Source organism: Tenrec ecaudatus, chromosome 16 (genome assembly GCF_050624435.1).
Source record: "Tenrec ecaudatus isolate mTenEca1 chromosome 16, mTenEca1.hap1, whole genome shotgun sequence".
Lineage (NCBI taxonomy): Eukaryota > Metazoa > Chordata > Mammalia > Afrosoricida > Tenrecidae > Tenrec > Tenrec ecaudatus.
The window spans coordinates 26,864,746-26,889,749 of NC_134545.1; the positions used below are offsets into that span (position 1 = coordinate 26,864,746).

The following is a 25,004-nucleotide window of genomic DNA, read 5'->3' on the forward strand; positions in this document are numbered from 1 at the left end:
ATCATAATAGTTTAAAGACAAAAATACAAAGAATGTGTAATAAGGAAAAGACCCCCCATCAACATTCAAAAAGCCAGGGAAGAAATTTTTGTCATTGCTCTAAACCAAAATAAAAAAGAAATCCAACATACAAAATGCAAAAACACAAACAGAAACCCATACATCAATTTCTACTATAATACTCTTCAAGTGTGGAAATAATAGAAAAGCCCATCAATGGATCAGTGTATCACCATAATACATATACATACATGTATATGGACCATTATTCAGCCATAAAGAGAAATGAATGCCTGATGGATACCACACAAGGAAAAACCTTAAAAACAGGGTGAGTGAAATAACTCAGTTAAAAATGGACAAAATACTGTAAGATCGCACTTTTATAGAATAAGTAAACCTCACTCGTACTCATTGTCGTCATGCCACTTCTGACTTATGAGGGGTCACCCCCCAAAAAACAGAATTAGTTTGTGGGCAGAGCAGAGCTTTCAGTCTGCATTTTTGCCATCGAGGCAAACATTGAGCAACTGCTCTGAGTTAGTGCACCCAGTGGCGTCACCTGGGAAGGCTGTCTCTGGTCACAGTGAATTTTTTCATAAAAGTAGTTTCACTCAAACCTTGTTTTTGTGATGGTTGATTTAAGAGAGCAGCATGTGGCTGTGAAATTTTGTTTCCTGCTCAGAAAAATGCCGCAGAAAAGGTTGTAATGTTGAATACAGCTTACTCATCCAAACAGATGAGTTTGAGAAATGTTTCCAAGAATGGAATTTTGGTTTGACAAATGTGTTGAGTGTAATGGAGAGTACTTTGAAGGTGATAAGGTTGTTTTGTAAAAAAAAAAAAAATTAATTAATTTAAAAAAATACATAGCTTTGAAAAAAATTCCTTTTGTTGGGGGCAGCCCTTCATATAATGACCCTACGGTACAGAGGAGAACTTGGCTGGTGGGTTTACAAAACTGTAAACCTTTACAGGAGCAGACAGCCTCGTCTTCTTCCCAACTAGCAGCTGCTGGGGGTTTTGAATTGCTGACCTTGTGGTTGGCAGCCCAATGCTTACTCCACTGTGCCACCAAGGCAAATGTGTAGGACCCAAAAATTATTAGTGGTTACCAGGGGAGGGGGTGTAAAAGAGATGTTTTTGCTTAGGGGAAATAATGAATTTATGTTACTGGTGGAGTAATAATTTGCTAAGGAATAGCAAGAATGGTTGCACAACTTGGGGAATGTATTTGATGCCACTGAATTGTACATGTCGAAATTCCAAGTATTTTCTTGGGTATATTTCCACTACAATTGAAAAAGAAACTTAAAAATCAAAACAATCTAGGTTTAGAAACCAAAGCTACATTACTTTTTAGGGTGAGGTTTTAAACACAAATACATACCAAAATGTTAACATTAAAATTAAACATAAAATTAAAACTTAATATGACATAAGTTTAAGCTAGTTAAGAAATGCAAAGGCCATGTGAGAAAAGAATCAGGAAGTCTGATAAATTTAAAAAGAAACAAAATTTACCCTTATATTTTGACTTTGCAATTAATTGAGTAGCTCTCCGCCAATTGTTTTGATGAACTTGTCTTCAAATAGCCACAATTCCTATTTACATTTGTCTTCAATTCAAGCTAATTAGCCCGTTGAATTTGAACAAAGGCAATGCTTCATGGACTTTGGAGATTTTGCGTGTTAGGACTGTGAGGGCCTTAGTCAGCACTGGCATTGTGTAAAGCCTCCAGAAGGCGCTGCATGTTGTATTCTTTGGAGACTGCTCCCTAAGACAGCCATCTGAACCACAATAAAGCCCAACCTTTATAACATTGGGTGTGTTATTAGTTGCAACCCCTTCAGTAAAATAATACTCTCTATACTTCCTTCCAGGTTACTGTTTACATTTACCTATCTTTGTGCCTCCAACTGCCTTCTAAACTTTATTTCTGATACTTGCTGTGTAGTTTCTGTATGGTTGATTGTGCCTCACTAATGGTGGTATTCACTTTACAGTCCTGTCGGTTGTTGGCTGAAAGGCGATCTCTGAAAGGTGATCTCAGATCCAGGTGTGGCAGGTGCCTTGGGGGTCCCACTATTTATCAGAGCAGCAAGTCTGGTCTGTTTTATGATTTTGAGTTCTAGTCTATCCAGGACCTCCTATTGTGATCCTGATCAGAGCAGTAGGGCAACATCTAGTTCTTCTGGTATTAGGCTAGTGGAGCTTACGGTTCATGTGACCCCTTAGTCCTTTAGACGAATTATTTCTATGAGTCCTCTAGTTTCTTCACTCTTCTTTGCTCTGGATAAGAAGTGATCAAAAGTAAGATATCTTTGTGGGCTTTGCTATGCCACTTAATTTAGATGCCCCCTGAGACTATGTCCTAAGCATAGGCCCCCAGCCCCCATTCGTGGGTACTTTATGATGGAGTATTTTTTCTTTCTAGGAATCTAATTTTAATCATTTCAGGGAATATTTAAAGCTGGAAAAGAGCATTCGAACAATAAAAAATGTGATAATTTTGAAGCTGCAAAATGTTATTTTCTGTACGCTGGTCACTTTATAGAGGGCCTTGCTTGTCGACCTAGTTTATTAAAGGTTCTTGTTTGCATAAATCAATTTTGACATTTTCCTTGGTCTAATGATAATGTGACTTTTAATAATTACTGTAGTAAGTTCCAATTAATTAGAATTGTGACTTCAGATTAGATTCCTTCTAATTAGTACTTTGTCATTTTACATCATCACAAAGTGGTGTTTGCCGGTCTGGAATTAAAGAAAGAGTTCCATTTGGCAGTAGGTGGTTCATTAGCACATGGAAAGAAGTACACCGGCTCACACTCAGCTTGCCAATTGCAAGGGTGTGTGTGTGTGTGTGTGTGTGTGTGTGTGTGTGTGTGTGTGTGTGTGTGTGTTGGGTGCCATCCAGTCAGTTCCCACCCATCGTGACACAACAGAGTGGCACACCACCAGATCCGGTGCCATCCTCAGGATTGTTTCTCCACTTAGGCCCATTGTTGCAGCCACTGTGTGACTCCATCTTGTGGGGGGCCTTCTTTTTCACTGCCCCTCTACTAAGCATGATGTCCTGCTCCAGAGACTGGTCTCTCCCGATGACACATGTACAAAGGCTGTGAGACAAAGTCTCACCATCCTTGCTTCTAAGGAGCATTCTGGTTGTACTTATTCCAAGACAGATTAGTTTGGTTGGTCATTTTATATTTAGGCAAAAGATGTTTGAAAAGGGAAAGAAGTGGACATTGAAATGAAGCCAGTGGCATTCAGAAGACTCCGAACGACAGTGCATTTGATGTGTTTGCAGAAAAGTCTGGCTGCCTCTGCAGATAACAACACTGAAACACCTGCCATAGAATCCACTTCGACTCACAGCGCCCCTAGAGGACAGGGTGGAATTGCCCCTGTGAGTTTCCCAGACTGACTTTACAGGAGTAGAAAGCCCAGTCTTCTTCCACAGAGCAGCTGGTGGTTTCATACTGCTGACCTTGCAGTTAGCAGCCCAACGTGTCACCACTTTGTGTCACCACCAGGGCTCCTGTTGCAGATAACCACTCTTTCTATCTATAATTACAGGGAAAGAGCAAGAGTTTACAACGTTGAGTTTTACAAAGTGTCTTATGAGGTCTCTTAACCCAGCCCCAGAGATGAGGAAACTGAAGTTCAGGAGGAAAAGTTATTCAGGCTCACACAGCTGATGAGCAGCAAGCCTGACACCAGCCCAGGGCAGCCTTCCATCCTGCCCAGTGTTGGAGTGCATTGCTATGGATTGCTTCTGCCTTAGTGGCTGTGCATCAGGAAGATGCATCCAGCATGAATGGCTCCAAGAAAACTTGATTGACTCGGAGGCTGGAAAACAGTGATTTATTGTCCTTAGGTTTGTCAAACAAGTTTAGCACAAAATCATGCTAGAGAACTCTCACCAAAACTAACGGAATGAGTGATAAAAGTAAGGGTTTTTATATGCGGCATGTTAAAAAGGCTTTGCAAATGAAATGCTATCTGGCGGGTGCAGAGATGATGTGTGGATAGACCCAGAACTGAATATGAAGAGACCAGTGAACATAACCAAGATGGTCCTTCTGCAGAAGAGCTTCCTTTGGCATCATTGGGCAAAGTGACAGCCTTACCTCATCACTTGAAATGCCCTCTCTGCCTATGAGTGTGAGACCAAGCAGCTGAACAGATCAGGTTGTGAGCCTGTTTTGGTTTCAGTTGTCCTGGTGATCTGCAGAGTAAGTTATATCTATTTTGGTTGAAACCCAGACACCCCCCACTCTGGGGGATGAGTGGTACAGCAGGAAGAGATCAAATCCCTATACTGCTCTTTTTGTTTTGCTCACAGTAACGATGGTTACTTCTGTCCACTTTGGGAAGCATCGCAGATGGTCTGAAATGCACAAAAAAAGTCTGAAATGATTTTCAGAAAGACTAAATCAGCTCTTGGAATTTCAAATCACATTATTTCTTGTTTGCATTGGCCTTGCTTATTGCTCTTAAATATCTCTCCCAGGAAGGACCTCCTCGGATCGCTGGTCTTTCTGGCAAATGAAATCAGCATAAACACCTGAATTTCAAGTGCATGCCTTTTGCATTTAAATTGCTATTCTCTACCACAGGAAGCACTTGTGGAAACCACCTACATAGTTCATAAGGCTGGACTGCTGCAGTGAAATTAGAGGCCATTAGAACTATTGGTCTTATTTCCAACTGAATTAGTTAACTGCCTGTTAAGGTTCAGAGCGTATTGACCAATAGGCATTTATTACCCTGGCTATAATGACACAATGATTTCCATTAAATTCTGGAGTTTATAGAAATAAAAAAGCGATCTTGCAAAGAAAGTGGTTAACGGTTGCATTTAATTATTAGGATTAATTAGCCATTTAAATGTGGATGTAAAGTGGGTCTGAAGAACTAGTATTTCTGTTTCATTGCTCTGAGCCAATTGTGCTGAAAGGGAATGGGGATTTTGTTGTTGTTTTTCTTGAAAGCACTGCTGGTTCTCTTGTTTCACAAAATGTATACACTGAAGTTGCTGAGCCATGCCTGCCGAAAGAGAGAACCTAGAATATGACAGGGTCTTTCAGAGTTTACCATTTCCCATTAACATTGTTCAGGATATTTTTAAAAAAACATCAATAGAATTGGCATGGACTAGTAAGTATGGTAGTCTGGAAGCTTGAGAAAACGATTTGACTTTTTTCTCTTTCTCTCTTTTTGAGAACATATAAGAAATTCTGGACCCTTACATCCATTACTTCTACATTTTCACCTCACTATAGCAAACTTTGGGGCAGAACCAGGTCTCTTTGCACAAGATATCAATGAAGACAGGTTTTATGCATTGTTATGAATTTGTGGTGATTGAAAAATGTATCTTAGAAGCTAGTTGAAAAGCAACAATTAGTACAAAATTATGTATCTCGCAGAAAGGGAGAGGATGACAGATTTAGTGGAAGCCAGTTTTGAAGTGTTCTATGACATTTAAAATTGATGTTAGATTGAAATATTCATCTGTCAGACCATTTGAAATGAAAATCTGCAGAAGAGCTACTGCTTCATAGAAAACGACATAGTTACAATTCTCCACCAACATTCCTATAAAACAACGTGCAATGGATTGCTTAACTTGCCGTAGAAGTGTAGTTTCAGAAAGTTGATGCATTTCATTTGCATCTCCTCTGGACTGGACACACCCAATTCATTGATAATAGTTTGGGTAATTTCTCCCTGAGGAGGTGATGCCGAAGCATTGTGGATAAAGAGTTGCCAGTTCAGTTTGTGGCTGACCTGGTGGTGGGGGAGCATGCTCGGCCAGACAGGATAGAAACATGGGTTTCATCAGGAAGGAACAGCAGTTCTGAAAATTCCTTTGAGTTCCAGGCAATGAATCTGGAGGCAGGATTGCAAATTTAATGAAGCCAGAATGAGAGTTGTGCAAGGGGGACAGAATTCTTTTGTTAATAAAGGTTTATTGATAGGCCACGGGTGTAAGCATATGAGTAACAAATGACCTCTGCTTTTGGAGGATTGAATTTCCTCTGAATGGGTTTGTTTATTTGTCCAGGATTCATTGGGAACCTACAGAGATAAAGACCCTGTGTCTGCACTCTAGGGTTGGAAGGAGGGTTTCAAGTATGAAACAAGCTCCTGGCATTTCCATTTGGCTTTTGGAGGAAATGTCCCCTTGTAAATACTGCCTTAAAAGGAAAGTGAATGATAGCGGAGATGTGTTTGTCTGGGTAGACTAGAGAAACAAATTCATAGACACTTATATGTGTATAAGAAAGAGGTTTATATACAAGAGCAATTGGATATTGAGAAAACATCCCAGTCCAGTCCAGGTCAAGTCTATAAGTCCCATATTAGCCCATATGTCCAATAACAATCTATAAGTTCCTCTTCAGACTCATGCAACACATGAATTGATGCCAAATGCAGGAAGATCACAGGCCAGTGGGTGGAAAGTCTTGTGGATCTAGTGGCGATGGAAACATCTTCGCACTGGCAGGGGTCTCCACATGGCTCCTCCAGCTCCAGGGCTCTCGTGTAGCTCCATATGGCTTCTCAGCCCGATTGTCTCATATATGAGTGAGTTTATGTCCCACCTCCAATGAACTATTTATCTCCTTAGTGCCTCCAAATGAAGCCATCAAGCTGCAACCTGTTTGACAGGCTAAACTCTACTCCTTCACTCTTAAGTCTCACATTGACAACAGTTATGTAACTACCACAGGAGAGGAGTTCTGGGTTCAAATCTCTGCTCTGCCACTTAGAGGTGGCTGCTTCCAAAAGTTCCTGCAAAAATGGAAAGGAAAGAAAATAGAATTTCCCCACACACTTTTGGAAGTCCCTTCCTGTAAGCCATTGCCCTGAGCAAATTGCTTCATCTTTATCGATCAGTCCCAATGTCTTGATCTTTAAAGGAAAATGTAAGACTCCTACCTTGCAGGGCTAATCAGATGAGGTAGTGTGTGACATGCCCTTCCAGGCAACTCCTCCTAACAAAATGTCAGTGCCATCTTTATTCTCTCTTCTGGGCCATTGCTTGTCTGTAGGAGCGAGCCCGGGGGCCCCAGTGGGAAGGCTGTGCGTTGGGCAGTTAACCACAGGTCGGTAGTTTGAAACCACCAGCTGTTCTGCCAAACAAGGGAGACTTTTCTACTCGTGTAAAGATTTAAAGTCTTGGAAATCCACAGGAGCAGTTCTACTCTGTCCCATAGGATTTATATGAGTCGGGATAAACTCGATGGCAGTGTTTGTTTTAGTTAATTCAGTGACATTCTGTATGAACTAGGTAGTTTTAAGCTTATCGGAGAATTTAACCATTGATTTGTGGCATAATTTTTTAAAGGTGGGGGGTGCTTAAATCACTGGAAACTTGAAAAATGAGGTTTTAGGATATCATCTCTTTGTAATTTGGAGAAGATTCAATATCTGCATGCTTTTATTCATACATTGCTTTGAAGCAATTCATTAATTATTTACTATGTGGCTGTGATTTTTATATCTTGATTACATACTTTTTGAAGGGTGAGATGAGCTTGCTATCTCCTTATCTGCCCCTGTATCACTGAATTCATGTGCACTCAGGAGTCCTGGTGGTACTGTTGGGTTAGCGTTGAACTGCTAATCACAAGGTCAAGTCAGTGGATCAAACCCACCAGCCACTCTTTGGGAAAAAGATGAGGCTAGGCCATCAGCTCCCAGAAAGATTTACATCCTCGAAAAACCCTATGTAAAATTGCTATGAGTCAGAATCATGGCCATTGTTTTTTGGGGGGTGGGTTAGGATTTAGCACATATGTTTTTTATGGAAGATGAGACAGTTACAGAAAATGTATCAAGGATGCATTGTGTGAAAAGCAGAAAAATCATTTTGATTCTTCAGGGTTAAGCATATCAAGAAGATTAGTAAATAATGTTTCCATTTATAAGTTTCATAAAAGTCTCTGGCAAACGTGCAGAATCACACCCAGGTTGCACGAAAGGGACCTGCCAATTGGCACACCTGAGTCATGTGGCACAAGGACTCTACGCCAGCAAAGAAGTACACACATCTGGATCTGGGGAGATTTAGCCAACTGAGCCACCACTGTCTGCGAATGCTACTCTTTATGGGGTTTTATCAAGACCTGGGTTTCTTGATGGAGTTACATAGTTGTGTGGCTTCTGGTTATGGCTGTAAGGAAAGCAACACATTGCTATTAGAGCTTCAGTACATCCATTCATGGGTTTATTCCAAACCGAGTTCAAACACATCTCTGCAGTCAGTGGATGACTACAGCCAATCTCTCAATCACACACTTGTCTAGTCTTATTAGGGTACCTTCCAGAGAAAAAAGTTCCACGCATAACCCCATGACATCAAGGGGATCCACTGGGCCAGTTAAATTCAAGGTTGTAGTGATTATCTGGAGCATCGTGGTTACAAATTAGGTGGCTAACCACCAAGTCAGCAGTTTGAAATCACCAGGTGCTCCGTGGGAGAAAGACGGGGCTTACTACTACCATAGCAAGTTACAGCAGGGGTCCTCAAACGTTTTAAACAGGGGCCAGTTCACTGTCCCTCAGACCCATTGGAGGGCCAGACTATAGCTTAAAAGAAAACTATGAACAAATTCCTATGCACACTGCACATATCTTATTTTGAAGTCAAAAACAAGACAGGGCAAAAACACCTGGCGGACTGGATAAATGGCCTCGGCGGGCCGCATGTGGCCCACGGGCCGTAGTTTGGGGACCCCGATACAGTCTTGGAAAATCAGAGGATGCAGTTCTTCCCTGTTTTATAAGGTCACTATGAGTTGGCATCAACTCGAGGACAGTACGGTTGTTTGTTTTTAATTTTGGGTGACTATCTTGAGTGATCCCAAAGGAGTAATCTTGAAAATATTTTTCAGAGCATAAACAAAGACCATAGGGAGTTATTAGGAAGAGATTTGAAGAAAATTAAAAGCTCATCAGGATGAAAAAGACCAGGAAGTTGCACAGAAAACCAAAATACTCATTACCCCCTTACGACAATGAACCTGCTCCTTCAAGGGAACAAAAGCTGTCCTGTGGGAATTTCATGAGCAAACTCCAGAGCCCTGATCCCTCCCCTCAGACTTCTTCTTGTGCCCCTAACTCAAAAAGAATGTCTAAAACGTCTCAACCTGTAGGTCGCAACCCCTTTGGGGGTTGAACGACTCTTTAACGGGTTGCCCTATTCATAACAGTAGCAAAATAACAGATATGAAGGAGCAACAAAAATAATTTTATGGTTGGGGGAGTCACCACCACATGAGGAACTGTATTAAAGGGTGTGGCATGAGGAAGGTCTCAACCAGTGGTTGAGTGGCCCGAGGGTGCCCCAAGTGCCATTTTGACACAATGTAAGTGCAAGAGCATGGAATTCCCTAGGGAAGGGCTGGAGAGAGAAACAGTGCCTGCCAATGGACCACATGGAGGCTGTGCCGAGTATCTTCACTTTGGGAGATTTGTGTTGAATGAAGGTTTCTAGGATTTTGTAGCCATGCTTTTGAACTCACCCTTACATGGTTATATTAAGCTTGAAATTATTTTTCCACGATTCAGTAGATGATTCCAGGGAATGAGTCCTTTTTAATGACATAGGTGAGCAAAATTTCTGGACATTTCTCAATCAAAATAATTTATGGAGTTTATGGTGAGATAGGCGCTGTTATGATAGTCTGATGCCTTTTTCAAGAGAGCACTCATTAGCCTAATCCCTGCCACTTCTTTTTGGCCATAATTTCATAGGAAGGCGTCACCACCAGGACTATTAGGCTGATGAATGAAAGTGTCCTTGTTGGCAGCCACTAAGTAGGCCCTACGCAAGTGGAAACTCATTGAATCTTAGCAGGGCGATTAAGAAAATAAGTGCAAATTGTCAGGAGAAGAGAGATTTGTTCTTCAAGACCATCACTCCACTCTTGGGGGGGAAACGTGAGGCAGCAAAGAGACTCTTTCAATCCGTCATTCTCCTGAGACCACGAGATGCTATCTGCACTGCTGAAATGAACCATCCCTTTCTCTAAGCAGAGAAAATGAGAAAATGGTTTATGCCCTGATTGGTCCATTTAGGTAGGAGGACAGTGACATAAATAACCACCTAAGAAAACAAAAACAGGGAAAGAGAATGGAAACCCGAGCCTCTGGCCTTAGACCCTTCAGGATGAAAGTGTCCATAACTTGTCAAGGCACAGCCGAAATGCGGGTTTCAGGCAACCATGATGTGCTCTAACCTTCCTTGACCTTGAGCTCTTACCTCCCAACCTTGGACTCCCCATCTTTACACCTAGAGTCATTTTCTTTGCAGTTGTATGAGGGAAAAGCTAGATTAGCTCATGATAGAAAAAAAGCCCTGGTACCAAGGGGATATAGAGATGTAATGAGGATAATAATGTCATTAGAAAACATGTGGCAGCCGTCGGTGTGACTATTTAGAAAGGTAGAGAAACAGAGCATATATCCACTGTACTTGTTGACATGAAACCCTATTTCTTAGGTTTCTGTGAATGACTGATTCTTTTGACACTTTGCACAAAGGTATATATATATCTGTATCAGGGTACAGATTTTATAGAAGGATCTTGAAAGTCAGTAAATGGACCAAGCAGCCAAACCAAACTGACTGCCAATGAGTCACTGCCAACGTATAGTGACCCCATAGGACAGGACAGAACTGCCCCTGTGGGTTTCTGAGACGTCACTCTCTACAGGAGTAGAAAGCCCCCTCTTTCTCGCACTAATAGGACAGCATGAAGAGCATGAGAGCTAATGTGATGTGGAACAATGTTTCCCAAAGGGGGCGATGCCACCCCCTAGGGCAGCAGTTCTCAACCTGTGGGTGGAACGACCCTTTCACAGGAGTCACCCGATTCATAACAGTAGCAAAATGACAGTGATGAAGTAGCAACAAAAATAATTTTATGGTTGGGGTCACCACAACATGAGGCACTGTATTAAAGGGTTGTGGCATTAGGAAGATTGAAAACTACTGTCCTCAGGGGTGCTGGCATGACCCAGGATGGCTGCCAAAGCAGATACCTATACTTTATTCTAGATGACAGGCTAGAATACCAAAATTTGTCATTGCCAGGGGGTGCTGAATCTTTTTTTTTCCCCTTGAAAAAGGTGTAGCTGGCCAAATCTGTTTGAGAACGTAAAAAGATGAAAGACTAGACTGTGGCCTGAATACACCCCACGATGGGCAGTTCAAACTCAGAAAGAGTACATCAGAAGTCGGCCAGGTCTCCTTCTGCTAGATCACAGCCTGGAGAGCCCCATGGCAGGGTCCCTGTGCAAGCTGACTGGCCAGCAATGTGGGGCGCATTGGGACAGGTTTCTTTACCTCTGTGAGCTCAGTTCCTCATTGTAAAACTAGGGATGGTAGTCTCTGCCCGCCATGGTTCCTGTGGGATGTTGTCTGGGCTGTTCCTTCCCAGCACAGTTCCCTTCTTGGACTCCCACCGGCATGCAAGCTCTCCTCATCCCAGGTCTTTGCACGGCTCCCCATGGTGCCCTTTCACTCCTTGGCTTGTTTCCATCCTCATCTCCCAGTTTCAGGGCCACCTTGTAAATCAAGCCCCTCTCCTGCTCAACTGTTCTTTATTACAACCATGTTTTGTTTCTTTCTTGAGCTTTTAGAATCGAGTTTACGGTTCTGCCTGTCTGTGTATGTGTATGCTTCCTGCCTATCTCCGGCACTCAATCTGAGCTTTAAGAGGGCAAGGGCCCTGTCGAGCTCTTCCCCTGTGACTTTTCCCTGGCACGGTGCCTAGCACAGAGCTGCTGTGCAAACACGTCTGAATGTGAAGCTCCTGAGGGAGCGCGGGGTGGGTCAATGAGTAGTTGCAGTTGCGTTGTTGTTAGTGATTTCAGCGCTGCTGCTATAGGCTTCCATTCTGTGGTCTGTTTCCTGCTTGGCAGCTCCTGGAGAGGCCGCTGCACACCTGCACAGTCACCACTGTGCTGGAGCCATAGCCAAAGGGAAGATGTGTTCCTTTATTTCTGATAAAAAAACCAATCTATATCCGTGTTAGCCTTGGTAGACTCGAGAAACAAATTCATAGGCATGTATGCATGTGTATAAGAAAGAGCTTTATATACAAGAGCAATCAGTATTGAGAAAACATCCCTGGCCAGTCCAAATCAAGTCCATAAGTCTGATATTAGCCCATATGTCCGATACCAATCCATAAATTCCTCTTCGGACTCACAAAACACTGGCAATGATGCCAGATGCAGGAAGGTCACAGGCCAGTAGGTGGAAAGTCTTGTGGCTTCATTGATGGTAGAAGCATCTCAGCGCTGACGTTGGTCCCCACATGGCTCCTTCAACTCCAGGGCTCTAGTGTAGCTTCATGTGTCTTCTCAACAGGAATGTCGCTCAGGAAGTGGGTGTGCCCTGCCTCCAGTGAGCTATTTTTCTCCTTAGCGCCTCCAAATGAGGTCATCAAACTGTGACCTGATGGACAGGCTAAACTCCACTCCTTCACTCTTAAGTCTCAAATTGACAACAGATTATGTAACTACCACAATATTCAAAATTTATATTGTATAATCAACTATTTGGGGTTTGAAGTAATACATGTTCAGTTGTTAGATGTGCCATACGCACATTTCTGACTCATAGCACCCTATGTGCATCAGAATGAAGCCCTGCCCGGTCCTGCACCCTCCTCACAGCTCCTCTGTGCCCGAGCCCATTGTGGCAGCTGCTGTGTCTGAAGCACCAGGTCTCCTGATAACATGTCCAAGGTACACGAGACAAGCAAAGTCTCACCATCCTTGCTTCTAAGAAGCTCTCTGGCTGTGCTTCTTCCAAGACAGAGCTCTTTGTTCTTTTGGCAGTCCTTGGTACTTTTAATATTTTACACCAGTACCATAATGAAAATGCATCATTTCTTCTCCAGTCTTCTTTATTAAATATTCAACTTTCACAGGTATATGAGGAGATTGGAAATCCAGTAGCTTGGGTCAGACACATCTTAGTTCTCAAAGTAACATCATTGCCTCTCCAGAGGTCGGTGCAGCAGATTTACTCAGTGCAACTTGTTTGATCTCTTGACTGGTGCTTCCATGAGCACTGATTGTGGATCCAAGCAGGAAGAAGTCCTTGACAGCATCACTCTTTTGTCCCTTAATCATGATGATCTCTTTGTTGCAGTCTTGAGGATTTGGGGTTTTCTTTACACTGAGTTAGTTATACTCCCTATTGAAGGCTGAAATCCTTGAATTTCATCATGAAGTCCTCCTCACTTTCAGCAAGCAAGGTTGCTGATATGCCTTCCTCCAATTCTGATGTCCGGTTCTTCTTCATATAAGTCAGCTTCTCTGGTGATTTACTCAGCACACAGATGATTTTAAACCATGCATCTACATAGCGGCAGGAAGCATGTATCACACATGAAGCCCATGATCCGGACTCATGAGCACTGTGAACAGTGTCCTTTAGTAATGGATTGATGGCCTTGGCGGGACCAAAAGCTGACGTCGTGGAGAAGCACACTGCGTAGCCCCTGATGGACAAGAACACCGTGCTTAGGCCTCCAGCTCTGTTGTCCAAGCTAAAGGATTGTTTTCTAAGCGTGTGCTTTCAGCCTTCCGGGGACAGGGTAGTCAAAAAATAGAAGTGCAGTTTTCTGGAGAGAGAGGGATGACTACGCCCAGCTGAGCAGTAAAACAAATTACCACACAAAGAATATGTTCTTTACTGATTTTCAAGCCTTTTCTTCTCCCTCCTTTTTTTTTAAAATATGAAATGTCAGCAAATTGAAGCCAGGGAAAATTTACTTGAAAATGTCAGGAAATAAGGTCCCAATCCACCTCTGCCTGCAGACAAACCAGCCCAGGCCCTGGAGCTGGTGGGTGGCTCCTTCCAACCCTCTTTGATTTAAAGCCTCCAGGCTGTAATCTAATTAACATCGAACTGAGTTGTAAGTCCAGTGGCCTGTTTGGGTCAATAAGAATACATTTCTATGAAAGGTTAATGACATGGAATTCTCCCTCAGTCTGATTCATTTAGAAATTTTTCTACAATCAGCGGTTGCTAATGGAATAGAGATGAAATACTCATTTTCAGTGTTACTTTTGACTTTTTTCCCCAGGGGCTGAATTTGGCAAGTTTTCTAGAGAAAACCCTGATTTAGAAATTAAATTCCCACTATTACTTTTTTTTTTTCCAATCTAAGAGGTGGTTCGGAAAAGTGGGAAGAGACTGAGCTTGGCGGTCGGCGTGTCTCCTTCCTTCCGCAGCTCTGTGACGCGGGGCAGGTTTTGTACCCACCCTCGGCCATGCAGGGGTCATCCTGAGAGTATCCTGTAGGATGTTGTGAGGATTCCTCATAAAAGTGGAAAACACGCAACACAGTCCCTGGCGAGTAGTAGCTACTCAATGAATGCTAACTAGACCAAGCTTTGGAAAGTAAAGCCTCTACATGTATGTAGTAAGAATGTGACACTGTGTCACGTCAGCACTGTATAACAAGACTGGGCTTTTGTTCATTCTACAATGTGCGCCAGACTTGAGTCTCAGCAAACCTTCTAACATAGCTAATGACATTGTGTCAGGGTGAAGTCTAAAAGGCAGGGTTGTTTTGATGTTCCTATAAATACATTTTTGATCTCCCATTTTACGCTACTGTGTTGGTCTGGGTAGACTAGAGAAACAAATTCATAAAAACGCATATGTGAATAAGAAAGAAGTTTATTTCTAAGAGCAATTGAAGATTGAGAAAACATTCCAGTTCAGTCCATTAGTCCAGTATTAGCCCATATGTCTGATAACAATCTGTAAGGTCCTCTTCAGACTCACAAAACACATGCAAGGACGCCAAATGCAGGAAGATCACAGGCCAATGGGTGCAAAGTCTTGTGGATCCAGTAGTGGTAGAAGCATCTCAGCGCTGACAGGAGTCTCCAGGTGGCTCCTCCAGTTCCCAGGGCATGGGGTCTATCAGCATAGAGCTATCTGTCTTGTCAGTAGAGCATCTGTCAGGGACTGAGTCTTGTCAGTAGAGAGACTCCAAGGAAGTGAGCTGAGAGAGAGTGTGTCTCCCACCTCCAAGAAGGAAAATGCAGGAGTTCCCAGAATTCTCAGGAGAAGGCCATGCCCACACAGAGGCCTCATTGGCTATGGCCCAATTGACAGACTAGACTCCACCCCTTCACTCTGAATCTTCTCCAGTCTCAAATAGACACCCGATTATGTAACTACCACAGCTCCCTATGCCCATCTATTTACATTTAATGCTTGTTTCAATAAGGAATTTACCAGGTAACCGATGCCTCCTTTGCCAAGTTGTCAGTGAAATGGTCAAGAATTTCATTTTACTTGGACTCACGCTCGATGTCCATGGAAACAGCAGTCAGTAAATGAGACATCCTATTGCTTTGTGCAAATCTGTTGCACATGATCTCTTTAAAGTCTTAAAGCGCCAAGGTGAGGATTTGAGGACTAAAGGCATGCGGGCTAAGCTGTGGCATTTTTAATCAGCTAGGCAGGCAAAAGCTGGACACGGAATTAGAAAGACTGAAGAAGAGTTGGAGCCTTTGATTTGTGGCTTTGGTGAAGAATATTGGATGTACCACAGACTGCCAGAAGAAGAGCAAACAAATCTGTATTGGAAGAAGCCTAGCCAAAATGCTCCTTAAAAGCAAGAAGCAAGAGTGGGCTCAGCACAGCAACAGTGGTAAGGATGGTCCAGGGCTGGCAGTGTTTTTTACTCTTGTTACTGGGGTCCCTATGAGTAGGGACTGACTCAGTGGCACCTAACAACAACAACAACAACAAAAACAGCTATGCATTCCAGTACCAAGATGAGAACATTTAAAAACAATTACGATGAAGTAGTTTCTCTGAGATTTATTACCTACTTTACAGTCTATTGAAATAGAAGATGCTGAGTCTAGTCCACCCTCTCCCTCAGTGAGTTAAAGTCATTCATTGATCATTCATTTTGTATTGTGTTCATTTTTTCCTAAACATGAACATCATGTCAGATAGCACATCTCGCTTTTTGTGTGTGATTAATTTTTGCCATCCCTTCACCTACTTTGCCAAAGATAACTTCTAATCTGTGGCCTGATAAGGCTGACAAACCACCAGCTCACAATCAGTCACCATGAAATCCATTTTCACTCATGGTGACCCAATGTGTGCCAGAGAGGAACCGTGCTCCATGAAGTAGTCAGTGACTGGGTTTTCAGACGTAGACCACCAGGCCTTTATTCCAAGGGACCTCTGGTGGACTTGAACCTCCAATCTTTCCATAAGCAGCAGAATACTCTAGCTATTTAGACCACCCATCCACCTGATGCCAAACGCTATCAGTGAGAAACACACTTATGTTTGTTTGTTTGTTTGTTTTGAGCCCATCGATGCAGCTACTATGCCCATCATCTTGTCAAGGGTCTTCCTCTTTCACTGAGCCTGTGTTTTAGCCAAGCATGTTGTCCGTCTCAAGGGACTGCTCTCTCCTGATGACATGCCCTATTCTGTGTTTTATATTTTTTTGTATGATCTCACCTGGTGTGATGATAGCCTTTGAGGTCCGCCTATCATCCCCCTCTGGAAGAGGAAGTGGAAGGGGTAGTTTGGTGAAGGTCAGCAATTTGGCAGTGTCCATCCACAGCTAAAGAGTAACTGGGGGCAGGGTTCCACTGTCAACAGTATGAGACCTTTCTGTTCTCCCACAGCTGCTTGGGAGTGACGCACTTCACTTGCTCGTCAGGTTCCTGCTCACGATTGCAATCCTGTTTAGTGTTTGGAAGTTTGGTCTAAGCAGATGACCAACTCCCAAAATACACAATCTACCCCAGCAGTCATTAGTCACGTATGGCTATTTTTATGAAGCGATTACCATGAAATTAAATTGCCGTGGTCACACTGACCACAGTTCAAGTGCTCAGTGGCTTGCTGGTGGAGCCCACCTGCTACCATCTTGGACAGTACAGAGAACACACCCCTCATCGTAGAAAGGTCTATTGAACAATGCGATTCTAGATCATTTCTCCTTTATCACAAGTGAAATAAACGTGGCAAAAATGTGGATGTGCAGCTGCCTGTTGGATGCAAGATTATGAGCACTTATTGAGGCCATGGATCCTGCACTTTCATGTTTATGTGCAACTGCAGGGCCATGATGTGTACACTATGTGACTTATAATGCATTTAATAATAAATAATAAAGACATACTTACACAATGCTCATATGATGGCTATCTATTTTGAGTAATACATTATTTTCCCACACAGTGCTGTTCTGGAAAGGTCCATGAAAGTCACATATATGATATCAAATATGTAAACACCAAACAAAAGAGTGTTTCAGTAAATCGAGGAAACCCTGGAAGCACTTACTTGCCTATGCAAAGAATATTGCAAGATGGCTACCATATTGGTACACATTCCAAAAAAAGGTGACTCAATAGAATGCTCAGGGAGTTGTTAGGTACCACAACTCAGTTCTGACTTTGTGATCCTATGTACAACCACCAGTAGCTTCTTGGGACAAAGCCTTGGCTTCCTACTTTCTACTCCTGTAAACAGTTATAGTTTCGGAAACCCACAGGGGCTCACTGTGAGTCAACATGGACTCAGTGGCAGTGAGTAAGAAGCACCACAAAAGAAAAATTGCCTGTGTTAGTGTGGGTATTTTAGAGAAACAAATCCACAGAAACTCATGTATAAGAGAGAATTTTATATAAAGGGTAAGTGCACATCAAGAAAACATCCCAACCCTGTGCTGCCCAAACCCACAAGTCCAACATGAACCCATTAACCCATATGTCCAACACCAACCCACAAAGTCCTCCTCCACAAAACACACAATGATGCCGAATGCAGGAGAAAAGCCGAGTCAGTGAACGTGTAAGCATCTCAGCACTGGTAGGGGTCTCCACATGGCTGCTCCAGCGCCAGGGCTGCATTGGGGTAGGTCCATGTGGCTTCTCCTTGGGGATGTCTTGCAGGAAGTTAGCCTTGCCAGCTGGAGCAGGGAAATGGCTAAGGAAGCTGCACCCTGGTCCAATCATCAGAAAGCAAGAGACCCGAGAATTAGGCGAGGCTCACTCAAACATTTATCTCTCCTCCCTTCAATTACCCCCACATGTGTTTATCGGCCAGGTTGGCACAATAAACTACCTCATTGCCTGTCTTGTCCCATCCTAACAATTATGTTTGAGATCATTGTTGCAGCCACTATATCAATCCATCTCATCAATGGTCTTCCTCTTTTTGCTGCCCTTCCACTTTACCAAGCATAATGTTCTTTTCTGTGGATTGGTCTCTCCTGACAACATGTCCAAAATACATGCGACAAAGTCTTGCCATCCTCGGTTCTTTCTCCGCCCTCCTCCTCACTCCCTTTCTGGCGACAACTCCTATGTAAGATCTGTTTGTTTGTTTTTTGGCAGCTCATGGCACTTTGAATATTTTTTGCCGGCACCATAAGTCAAATGCACCGATTCTTCTTCAGTCTTTCTTATTTAATGTCCAACTTTAACATGCATATGAGGCAATTGAAAATAGCTTGACTTAGGGCAGGTACATCCTAGACCTCAAAGTGACATCCTTGCTTTTCAACACTTTAAAGAGGTCTTGTGCAGCCCCTTTACCCAATGCAATGCATTGTTTGATTTCTTGACTGCTGCTTCTATGAGCATTGATTGTGATCCACACAAGATGAAATCCTTGACAACTTCAATCTTTCATCTCGTTATCATGATGTTACTATTGGTCCAGTTGTGAGGATCTTGCGATCAGTACCTTGCAGCTTTGGTCTTCATCAGCAAGTGCCCTTCAAGTCTTCCTCTCTTTCAGCAAGTCAGGTTGTATCATCTGCATATTGCATGTTTGTAGTAAAGGTCTTGATTATTTGCTCAGCATACGGATTGAATAAGCCTGGTGAAAAGATACAAGCCTCACACACACCACTCCTGATTTTAAACCTACCCAGTATTCCCTTGTTCTGTTTGAATGGGACTGCTGCTCACTGCACGTACAAGTTCCGTGTGAGCCCAGGGAAGTACGTGTTCTAGAATTCCCACGCGTCTCCTAACTTCTTGTTATGAAGCACATAGCAATCAGACAGAAGTGATCATCTTTCTGGTGTTTTCTGCTTTGAGCCAAGATCTATGAAGTCAGCAGTGATATCCCTCATTCCACGTCCTCTTTAGAATCCAGCTTGAATTCTGACAGCTTCCTGCCGATGTAATGTTATAACCATAGTTGAATAATTTTCAGCAAAACTTTAACTGCATGTGATATTAATGATATTATCTAATAACTTCTGCATTCTATTGAATCACCTTTCTTTGGAATATGTACCAATATGGATCTCCTCCAGTCAGTTGGCCAGGTAGCCATCTTCCAATATTCTTTGCATAGGCAAGTAAGGGCTTCCAGGGCTTCCTTGATGTACTGAAACATTTCTATTGTAATCTGTCAATTCCTGGAGCTTTGTTTCAATAATGTCTTCAGTGCTGCTTGGACTTCTTCCCTCAGTACCATCCTACCATCTTGATGATACACTACCTCCTGGAATGGTTGAATGTCAACCAGTTCTTTTGAGCACAGTGACCTTTGTGCACTTCTTCCTTTTTCGTTTGATGCTTCCTGCATCGTTCAGTCTTTTACCCATAGAATCTTTCAGTGTTGCAACTCAAAGCTTGGATTTTTAATTCCATTGTCTCAGCTTGAGATGCTGAGTAAGTTCCTTCTGGATTTCCAGCTCTAGGTCTTTTCATTCCTAGAGTATGAATATATATATATCTATATATATATCTATATATATCTATATCTATATATATATATATATATATATATATATATCTCAAACCATGCTTTTCCTTTGAGAATCAGTTTTGGTATTTCCCACAGTTTTTGCATATCCTCTCATTCAATTGTTTTCTGCCACAAAGGAATAGTTAGGCTTCTGTGTAAACCCATGTGGTTGAGAGTCTGCTGGCTTTGACACGCCATAATCATTTTGAGTTTTGACCCACTTGTGTCAAATTAGAGATCAGTGCTGCTGCTCAGAGGAAGCTAAATTCAGCATTGCTTTTACTTCAGTTCCAACTCATTTTTAAACGAAGTACTAGGTAATGCAGCAAAACAATCTCATGATTCACGAACTTTGTTAAAAAAAAGATAATGATGAGGTAGGAAATTTTAAATGGTTAACGGTCTTGGAAGGCTTCGATAGGGCCCTGTGAGTCAGAATGGACTCAGTGGCAGTGGGGTAGGTTTTGGGGCTCTTAGCAGGTACATTGCCACCCATAATTGTTGTCGATTTTCTGTCAAATTAATTCTGACCCATAGTGGCCCCACCCTGACCTCAAGGACAGAGTAGAACTGCCCGCGGGTTTCCCAGGCATAATCTGTATGGGAGCAAATCACCAGGTCTTCTGTCCTGCAGAGCTGCTGGGAGTTTGCTCTGCTGAGCTCTCCTGGAGCTCCTTGTGTCATTGTTACTGTTGTTACTGAGGCGAGGGCAGCCTGAATTGTCTTTTTTAATGTTCTTTATTTTACCTCTGGGATCTAATATCCATTGCAAATGGCTACACAAAACTCACAAAGTTCATGATCACAGGGTTTATCAGCAAGTTGTAATGGCAGCTGAGAAATGTGACAAAGTTCTGTCGAGTGGGCTAATACACCCAAACTATGTACCACCCTTCTCTAAACCTCAAAACATTCAGCTTAAGCTCTAGCATCAGCAAACCCAGCTCCCTGAATGAAGTGCCCAGAGGTACCCGACTTCTATAAGCCCCAGTCAAGGCACTCAGCATCATTTCCATGAGGCAGCAAGCCCAGCTTCCCCAATTCAGTGCCCAGAGATGCCACACTCCCTAAACCAGCCTCCTGCACAACACCACTCAGCTTTATTTGCTCCGCGGGTTGGGACATCCATCCCTCTGTACCACACTCTGGCTCCTGCTTCTGCTGATCCTCTGATACTGTAGCTGTCATCTAGCTCGAGGACATTCACTGAACAGACAACTTGGATCCAGAAGGCATGCTCCACTCCTGGCTCTTGCTTGTAATGAGATCCCTCCTCCTGCTTCTCGGAGCCTCCATTTAAATGAAGCAGGATGGCAATACAGGCAAACCTGTTAGAAATTATTCACAGGTAAATCCTATCTGTATCTTCCCCCACCTTCTTACCAGAACCATGCAGGAGGAATACATTGTTTGGTGGGAGTTAGAGACTTTGGCTAGAAGGGCCTGTGTTAGGCCGGGTTGAATAGAGAAACAAATTCAGAGACCTTCATATAAGTGTAAGAACGAGTTTTATATCAAAAAGTAAATATATCACAGCCCAGTTTAACTTAAGTCCATTAAGCCCCTCTTCAGACTCACACAGCCACATGCAAAGTTTCCAACTACAGGAAGATCAGAGGTTGGTGGGTACAAAGTCACGTGGGTCCAATGGTGATGAACACATCTCCAGGTCTCTGGCAGCAACCTGGGTCAACCAGTAGGAAGGTGAAGGCAGAGAGAGTGGGGGTGGAGGGAGTACCCAGGGCCCTCCTTACGAGAAGGCCACACCCGGAAGGAGGCAATATCAGGCTGTGACCTGATTGACAGGTTGAATATCACACCTGCACTTTTATATATCTTCAAGTTGACGTGAAGTTATGTAATGACCACAGGGGCATGTTAAATAATTCTGGCCCCTACACCATCAAGTTGGTTCCAACTCCTAGCGACCCTCGTCACAACAGAATGAAACACCGCCTGGTCCTGCCATCCTCCCAATGGTTGTTACGCTTGAGCCCATTGTTGCCGTTGCTGCGTTCATCCACCTCGTGAGGGTCTTCCTCCTCTTCACCACCCCTCAACTTCACCAAGCACAATGTCCTGATCACATGTCCAAAGTACGTGACACCGTCTTCTCAGCCTCGACTGTAAAACAATTTATTTTATCGGGGCCTCTTACAGCTCTTATCACAATCCATACATATATCAATTGTGTCAAACACATCTGTACATATGTTGTCATCTTTTTCAAAACATTTCTTTTTACTTGAGCTCCTGGTATCAACTCCTCATTTTTTACTCTGCCCTCCCTGGTCCTTCCTCCCCCATGTCCTCTTGATAATTTATAAATTAAAAAAAAATTTTGGCATTCATTTTCTCTGCCTCTTAATCTCCTTTATTTATATATTTATGTACTTACTTATTTATAAATCATTTTGTTGGGGGCTCATACAACTCTCATCACAATCCATACATAAATCAATTGTATAAAGCACGTTTGTACTTTTGTTACCCTCATCATTCTCAAAACATTTGCTCTCTACTTGAGCCCTTGGTATTAGTTCCTCATTTTTCCCTTCCCTCCCCGTTTTCTCCTCCCTCAGGAACCCTTGATAATTTATAAATTATTATTTTGTTATATCTTACACTGTCCAATGTCTCCCTTCACCCACTTTTCTGTTGTCCGTTCCCCAGGGAGGAGGTTATATATAGACCCCTGTAATCAGTATCCCCTTTCTACCCCATCCTTCCTCCACCCTCTCGGTATTGCCACTCTCACCACTGGTCCTGAAGGGATCATCCTCCTTGGATTCCCTGTGTTTCCAGTTCCTATCTGTATCAATGTCTAGCTGGTCTAGCTGGATTTGTAAGGTAGAATTGGGATCATGATAATGGGGGGTGAGGAAGCATTTAGGAACTAGAGGAAAGTTGTATGATTCATCATTGCTACATTGCACCCTGACTGGCTCGTCTCTTCCCTGTGAGTCTTCTGTAAGGGGATGTCCAGCTGCCTACAGATGGGCTTTGGGTCTCCACTCTGCACTCCCCCTCATTCACAATGATATGATTTTTTTGTTCTTTGATGCCTGATAGCCTGATCCCATTGGCGCCTTGTGATCACACAGGCTGGTGTGCTTCTTCCATGTGGACTTTGTTGTTTCTGAGCTAGCTGGCCGCTTGTTTACCTTCAAGCCTTTAATACCCCAGACACTATATCTTTTGATAGCCGGGCACCATCAGCTTTCTTCACCACATTTGTTTATGCACCTATTTGTCTTCAGCGATTGCATCGGGGAGGTGACCATACAATGATATGATTTTTTGTTCTTTGATACCTACATTTTTCAATTTTAAGGAGCATTCTGGCTGTATTTCTGCCATGACAGATTGTTTATTCTTCTCGGCAGTCCATGATATTCTTCTCCAACACCATCATTTAGATGCATCAGTTCTTCTGGAAACTTGGTAATCTAGGCATACCATCTTTAACTACAGTGTATCAAATGTTGCTAAGTGCCATTGAGATGATTCCATAGCTTGCATTGGACACAGCTTTTCCCATTTATCTTCTACTGGCTCTTCCCTTTCTTCTCCATTACCTTCCCTCCTCTCCCGCTCCCTCCTTTCTTCCCCCATCCCTTTCTTTCAATGCTAAATGAATGATAAATCATATTTTTCCATACCCTTATTGGGCAGACAGTCCTGTGCTGGTGAATGGTACGATTTTACTTTAAATAGCAAGAAATTACCAAAATTCATTGAGACTAATTTAAGATTCCTGTGATTCTTATCACTCATTTGATATCGCAACATCCATTTCTTGTCTCTTTCCCATAAATGATCATTCACAAGTATTTTATATATTTACATATATAACCATATAAATAGATACTTTGGGGGTTGGAGAGTTCAGCATTAGCATTTCTAGAATTATGTAAGCTACAATGACTTTCAGTTGAAGTGCACCATTTATTGCCTCTTGGCTTAGAGGCACCATCTAAAACAGGAAATGAAAAGGGCAGGAAAAAATACCTGTAAACACATTAAAGATTAAAAGAGTGGCTGAGTCCAGTGAAAGTAAGTGCCTTATGAATTAGTGATGAAGGTGCGATTGCAAGCTTTGGTCTTCCTGAGGTCTGCATTTACTGTGCTGGTCGCTTAAACGAATCAGAGCCTGAGTCGCCCATAATAATCAGAGCAGTCATTCTGTTTATGGATTGGTTCTTAATAGAAACACGGAATAGTATCTCCTATCTTAAATGACCTCACAGGGTGGTTATAAAAAGGAAGGAAGTTAAGGGAAATAATCCTGTTTTGCAAACGTGAAAGGTGCTCTCTCGGTGTGCATGCAGGTGTAACACAAATCTAGATACTGACTTTATTTAGAGTAGTTTTAAGAGGTCACTGAGATTCCATGAATACAGTTGTGAGCCTTTCAAAGCATATTGGACTAAAGGACAAATTTGTGTTATAAACAGCATTGTGAGAGCATTTAAGTTAGATAGGAGGGCAAATATTTTAGAAACAGATGTTGTCATAGAGCCATTAATGAGTTTTATTTGTTATTGAATCAGGCAGACAGTCCTTTGGCGGGAACATACTAATAGCACTTGGTCCATTTACTTGGTTTTACTCTGTGTACTTGAAAACAAACAGTACTTTCTTAAAGCTATTATGAAATAGAGTATTTGATTAGTTCTCTGTTTTTTCTGCGAAAGAGCCAGAAGAAGGAAGTGTGTTTTTTCTATTGTCACAGATGATAGTATTATTTTTAAACAAATGCAGTTGATGAACAAATAGGACAATGATAATATTTTGTTTTTACCTTAAGCACATGTATTTAGACCCCTACTTTTAAATATTACGTCTGGAACAAATTTATATGTCCTGTTATTCATTATTAAAATTCCCTTAATAATCATAGATATATTTCTCCACCCCCCCCCTTTAGTTATGTCAAGGCCATTTTGGTTATCTAGTGCTGTTACAGTAGAAATGCCACAGATGGTTTCAACAAAGAAATGTCTTCATAATTCAGAGATTAGGGGTCTGATTTAGAGCAGCAGCTGCAGGGACAGGTTGTTTAGTCTCTGTCAGCTCTGGGTGGTAAGGTCCTTGTCTCCTGTCAGTGTTCATTGGTCACTGTCCCTTGCAGATTTCCATATGTCTTGGCAATAGTCTTCTCCTGGGTCTAGGAGGTTCACAGCACAGGAACCTTGG

The 25,004-nt window shown here is 42.5% G+C and overlaps 1 protein-coding gene across 4 annotated transcripts in view; it reads left to right on the top strand.

Annotated features, from left to right (window-relative positions):
* Positions 1 to 25,004, top strand: part of TTC28 (tetratricopeptide repeat domain 28) — a 696,928-nt gene that overhangs the window by 359,691 nt on the left and 312,233 nt on the right. The gene's annotated exons all lie outside the window — the stretch shown is intronic.